Genomic DNA, 6,598 nt, shown 5'->3' with positions numbered 1-6,598 from the left:
GAAAGAAGAGTCCCAAAATAGCATCAGAAATATTTTTAATTTGATACCAAGTCCAAGAAGTAAAAGTAGTTTTAAAGCAATGAAAATATGGTCATGGGATGGACACAGCAGACTAGGTGGTGTGGTCGCGATGGTGGAGTTTGCTAAGCGTTTCCTAGACCTTAGTGAGCATGTTGGCGGTTTTCACAAGGCAGTCCAGACTCAGCAGCAAGAACACCGAGAACGAAGCAAGCCTGTATTTCTAAAAATGCCTGTGTTTGCTGGAAATAAAGAAAGATTACAAACTTCATGCAAATGGCTATCATAAAAAACAGGAATTCCTCAGAGCTCTCTTGAAGGCTCTTGAAAAAAAAATCCAGATGAATTCTATTATAAAATGACTCAGGCCAAGCTTCACGATGGAGTTGAGATTTTCAAAGAGAGCAGGGAAGAAGGAACAGCAGGGCAGCTAAAGCTGGTGAGAAGTCAGGACATCAGTCCTGGACATAGAGATGAAAAGGGTTGCAGACGCAAAGACAATTGAAAGACTGAAACCAGAGCGCCGTCTGCTGGATTTACAGGGGAAGCAACAAAATAAGCATGTATTTTGTTTTTGACACCAAAGTTGGACAGTTTGCCTTAAAGCAACAAATTTACGACCATATAATTATGAAATATTTTATGTGCCTGGCCTTTTAAATGACCCTATGCTCTTTTTTAATTTTTTATTGGATTTTTTTTTTTACATTTCAAATTTTATCCCCTTTCCCAGTTTCCCATCCATAAACTCCCTATTCTATACCCCTTCCCCCGTCTATGAGGGTGTTTCCCCACCCATCTGCCTATTCCTTCCCACTTCCCCTGTCATTCCCTTACAACGAGAGGTGGAGTCTTGGCAGAAACAAGGGCTTCTCTTCCCACTGATGCCCAACAAAGCCATCCTCTGCTACATATGTAGCTGGAGCCAAGGGTCTGGCCATGTATACTCTTTGGATGGTGGTTTATCCCCTGGGAGCTCTGATTGGTTGGTATTGATGTTCTTATGGGGTTGCAAACTCTTTCAGCTCCTTCAATCCTTTCTCTATCTCCTTCATTGTACATCCCGTTCTCAGTTCAAAGGTTGGCTGCAAGCATCTGCCTGTGTATTTGTCATGCTCAGGAGACAGCTATGTCAGGCTCATGTCAGCATGCACTTCTTGGCATTCCCAATATTGTCTGGGTTTGGTGGCTGTGTGTATGTGGGCTGGATCCCCCGTGGAACAGGCTCTGAATGGCCTTTCCTTTAGTTTGTGTTCCAAACTCTGTCTCTGTATTTCCTCTATGAATATTTTTGTTACCCCTTCTAAGAAGGACTGAAGCAGCCACACTGTGTTTGTCCTTCCTGTGCTCCATGGTCTGTGGATTCTATCATTGGATAATCTGAGCTTTTGTGCTAATATCCCCTTATCAGTGAGTCTATACACGCTGTGTTTTTTTTTTTTTTGTGATTGGGTTATTTCACTCAGGATAATATTTTCTAGTTCCATCTATTTGCCTATGAATTTCATTGTCATTTTTTTCAGTTAACATTTAATTTTAATAATACCTGTTATGTTTAAATAGTCAAGAACGCACAAGGTAATGTCGTCTGTGAATGTTTACATGGGTGAATACATGCTTTAAATATGCAGTGGAGGAGGAGAGGTGCATTCAATTACAAAGTTTAAAAGAAAATCCCTTGTTATCAATTACACAAAGCATATAAAAATATTTCTCTGAATGCATAGATTAAGACTCGGAACTCACCTAAGAACAACCATGCAGTTTCATCCCACTGCAGAGACACTGACCCCAGAGAACTGTGGCAAAGGACAGGACACTGGGCAGAGCCATGTGGGACATGACCTTTGGTCACTCTGAAGCTCTCCATTGCTCTTGTGCAGCCCACCTCCCAGCCAATCAACTAGGGTGGCTGAAGGAGTCTGAACCCCAGGAATTTAGACATGAATTAAAACTGAGTTTATTTCTTCTAAGATAGAATCACACTTAACTGAATTACTGAAGTTTTTCAAAGCAAATGAGACGGGGGGAAATGGTTAGTATTTCTAAGAAGTAGTGTCTGATTGGTTGAAACACAAGGGAGGTTTCTTCAGTAAAGTACTTGGGAAAAGGGGTGAAGAGCAATGGCCACTCTGCTATGCAGACACTCTGCAGGAGAAGTTACCAGCTGTGTCAGTGGTCATACCATGCAGTCACTCCACAGTGACAGCACAACACTGGCTTTGAAGTACACTCAAGCTGATTTAAGCACTCAGGCGACAGTGGGAGGCCATTACCTCAGCACAAAGTTCTCATCTAGTCCATCTGCATCTTTCCAGTCTACTGCAGTGTTCTAATAAAATTAAGTTAATACACAGGAAGTTAAGTTTCTTTGGAAACTATAGGCTCTATGGGGAAAAAGTTAAAGACAGCAGGGATCCTGGACAACCACTGCTCCAATCCTGCTCTCCTGCCCTCCTGGGTGGGCCAGGTCCTATCTAAAGTTACGTCAACAGAGGCTTCAACTTTAATGATGCTGAGGAGCGAAGACTCTTGAATGAACTCTTGGAGAAGATCCATACACCACACTCTAGAGTCTAATCAGGTCCTCACAACTGACTGTGGTTGTAACTGGATATTCCTAAGATTGAACACTTTGTTTACAAAAGTAACAGACTTCAGAGTTATGCAAAAACCCTAATCATTCCCAAAATAACCTTTATCTTTGATACAAAAATAAAGATAACTCCTTTAGTTTGGTTTCCCACAATAACCTTTAAAACAGCAACAAATCAGGCTCAAAAGCTGCTTTTCATTCCTGGTGGGGGTGAGAGTGGTGGATGGACCAGCAGAACTTGTTCTCTTCTTGAATGGTGCAATTAAATAGGGGCGACAGGAGCTGCCTCTGAGCAAGGTGGTGGCTTCTTTGGAAAGCATTAGAGAGCCCCCTAGTGACTGTGGAGGGGAGATGCAAAGATGACTGTCCGAGACAGCTGCAGTCATTAGTGGTCATAAAAGGAAACTGCAGAAGGCTCTTTTGGTTAACAGCTTATTTACAATTAGGTAACTATATTTTAAATACTTTAAACCTGAGTAACATTTATAAATATGCTACATGAGACCTCACAGCCGCAAGTTTCACTGAAATCCCTTTGTCCAGTACCTGTGCTTGCTTTCTTTCCCCAGTCTTCCTCACTAGTCAATTCAAAATTTCATGAGTGTCATAAGCATGCAACACCAAGAGAAACGCACCAGGCCCTTCAGGTGCACCGTCAACAGGAGTGGCTAGAAATATGTCCGAGGTCTCAATTTCTTTGAAAACTCTCTAGATTCCGCACGTAAAACACTGGCTTTCGTACCTTCAGCTTCTGCCTCTCAAGACAATTTTCCAGCTGCTCAAAGATTCAGCAATAGGGTTATTGTCCACCAAGAGGCTTGGAAGAGCCGCACCATTGCTGGGGGACGGGGTTCCCGCCTGCCCAGGCAGGATGTTAGTGAACACTGCGCAGTGGCTCCAGGGACCCTGGCGGACCTCCAAGGCTTTTTGATCAATGGCTTGTCCTTTGTCCCAGAGGTGACACATACTGTCATGATACTCAGTGATAAAGTCCCTGCTGCATTAGTTTGTCAGGTTTGAAGCTCTTGGGTTGTATCAAGGTCTCTCAGTCAGGGAGGATGCAGCGTTTCTAAACAGAAAATTATTCTCACTTATCATCAGAGCCAGTTCCAGCTCCTGGAAGTCCTGGATTCATGCAACATCTTTGTTCTTTCTTAACAGAGTATTGGGTAACTGTATCATCTTTTCCACTTGGTCTGGATTAACACTCAGCTCACAGCAACTCACTCTGAACAATTCTAGGTAAGTGAGTTTCTATCGATCAAGTTCACTTTCAATGAACTCATTTTCATGAAGAGATGGGTTCTGTACCTCACCTTGAGAACCAGCTCTTGCATATTTAATGGAAGTGCTCCGGTGAAGAAACGTGGCTGGGATGCTGGCACTGGTCCTGCATATGGTACAGCATTTTGAGGTTCTAGAGACACCGGTGGGTTGGATGGGACAGAGAACAGTGAACATTTCTGCCCCACTGGTGGCTGACAGACAATACCAGGTTTTGATCTTTCTGGTGTTCTAAGTATGGCAGAGGGGCCAGAGATAGCAACATTCTGGACCAGTGCCAAAGAGGTGTGACTCCCTAGGAAAGGCCCCTGGCAGAGGGGTTCTGTGGGGGAGGCAATGGAGGTGAGGTGAGCCATCTGCAGGGGTCGGGCACTGGAGGTGGAGAGGGACCTCCACTCTACAGCTGGGTGGAGTCTCTGCTGCAGGGGTGTAGATAAGAGGGAAGGCTGGGTTGGTCAGATAGTTAAGATCAAAGGGCAGTTCTGACTCCTTCAGCTTGGGGATCTCGTCCTCATCATCATCTTCTACTCCCACAATCTTCCTGATTTCTCTACTTGATGTGAATTGTACTGGCATTTCTCCTTTTGTTGTAAGAATCTCTGTCAGCTCCTGAATATAACAGGTAGGATACCATCTGCCCATGGTTACATTTACATGCCCAGCGTAAACAGGCCCAGCCTTTGATCTCATTTTGGGAGTCCACATCCATCCCACTCTCTACCAGTTTCTGTACCTCCTGAATGTCCTGCAAGGCCTCTGCCTACAGCAGCCTCTCCTGTTGCTCCTTCTGCTCTAAGAGGGCACTCACCTTCCCCAGGGCCCTGGCCCCCAGTGGCCCCTCTTTGAGCATGTCCTGCCTGCCATGGCCTCCATGGCCTGGGGAGGGAGGGCCAGGCTCTCACCCTCCACTGGCACCTGCACTCATGCTGCACCCAAGGGTGGGGGTGGGGGTGTTCTCCTGCCTGCTCAGCAGCAGATCCCCCAAAGTCATTGTTTTTAATGGCTGAGCAGTATTTCGTTGTTTAAATGTACCACATTTTCTGTATCCATTCCCCTGTTGAGGGACACCTGGGTTCTTTCCAGCTTCTATCTATTATAAATAAGGCTGCTATGAACATAGTGGAGCATGTATCTTTTTTGTATGCTGGAGCATCTTTTGGCCCAGGAGTGGTATAGCTGGGTCCTCACGTTTCTGAGGAACCTCCAGACTGATTTCCACAGTGGTTGTACCAGTCTGCAATCCCATCATCAAAGGAGGAGTGATTCTCTTTCTCCACATCCTCACCAACATCTGTTGTCACCTGAGTTTTTGATCTTAGCCATTCTGACTGGTGTGAGGTGTAATCTCAGGGTTGTTTTGATTTGCATTTCCCTCAACTAAGGATGTTGAACATTTTTTAGGTACTTCTCAGCCATTCGAAATTCCTCACTTGAGAGGTCTTTACTTAGCTCTGTATCCCATTTTTTTTTTAACTTTCTTGAGTTCTTTGTATATATTGGATATTAGCCCTCTACTAGATGTAGGATTGGTAAACTATTGGTTGCTGTTTTGTCCTATGTCAGTGTTCTTAGCCTTACAGAAGCTTTGCAATTTTATAAAGTCCCATTTGTGGATTCTTGATCTTAGAGCATAAGCCATTGGATTTCTGTTTAGGAAGTTTACCCCAGTGCCCATAGGTTCGAAGTTCTTCTCCACTTTTTCTTTTACCAGTTTGAGTGTATTTGCTTTTATGGGAAGATCGTTGATCCACTTGGACTTGAGCTTTGTACGAGGTGATAAAAATGGATCAATTTGCATTCTTCTATATGCTGACTGCCAGTTGAACTAGCCCATTTGTTGAAAATGCTATCTTTTTTCCACTAGATTGTTTTAGCTCCTTTGTGAAAGATCAAGAGACCATAGGTGTGTGGATTTATTTCTGGATCTTCAGTTCTATTCCATTGATCTACCTCCCTGTCTCTGTACCAATATCATAAAGTTTTTGTTACTATCGCTCTGTAACACTGCTTGAGTTCAGGGATGGTGATTCCTCCAGAAGTTCTTTTATTGTTGAGTATAGTTTTCACTATCCTATGTTTTTTGTTATTCCAAATGAATTTGCAAATTGTTCTTTCTAATTCTATGAAGAACTGAGTTGGAATTTTGATAGTAATTGCATTGAATCTGTAGATTGCTTTTGGCAAGATGGCCATTTTTACAATATTAATCCTGCCAATCCATGAACATGGGAGGTCTTTCCATCTTCTGATATCTTCAGTTTCTTTCTTCAGAAACTTGAAGTTCTTGTCATACAGATCTTTTACTTGCTTGGTTAGAGTCACACCGAAGTATTTCATGTTATTTGTGACTATTGTGAATGGTGTCATTTACCTAATTTTTTCTCAGCCTGTTTATCCTTTGAGTAGAGGAAGGCTACTGATTTGTTTGAGATAATTTTATATACAGCCACTTTGTTGAAGTTGTTTATCAGGCTTAGGTTCTCTGGCGAACGTTTGGGATCACTTAAGTATACTATCATATCATCTGCAAATAGTGATATTTTGACTTCTTCCTTTCCAATTTGTATCCTTTTGGCATCCTTTTTGCTCTGATTGCTCTGGCTATGACTTTAAGTATTATATTGAATAAGTAGGGAGAGAGTGGGCAGCCTTGTCTACTCCCTAATTTTAGTGGGATTGCTTCAAGTTTCTCTCCATTTA

At 43.0% G+C, this 6,598-nt stretch overlaps 1 pseudogene; it reads right to left on the bottom strand.

The window, feature by feature from the left end:
* Positions 1–3,711: 3,711 nt before the first annotated feature.
* Positions 3,712–4,817, bottom strand: LOC134486170 (ankyrin repeat domain-containing protein 40-like; annotated as a pseudogene).
* Positions 4,818–6,598: the final 1,781 nt, after the last annotated feature.

Source organism: Rattus norvegicus, chromosome 3 (genome assembly GCF_036323735.1).
Source record: "Rattus norvegicus strain BN/NHsdMcwi chromosome 3, GRCr8, whole genome shotgun sequence".
Lineage (NCBI taxonomy): Eukaryota > Metazoa > Chordata > Mammalia > Rodentia > Muridae > Rattus > Rattus norvegicus.
This window is presented reverse-complemented; position numbering and strand designations above follow the sequence as displayed.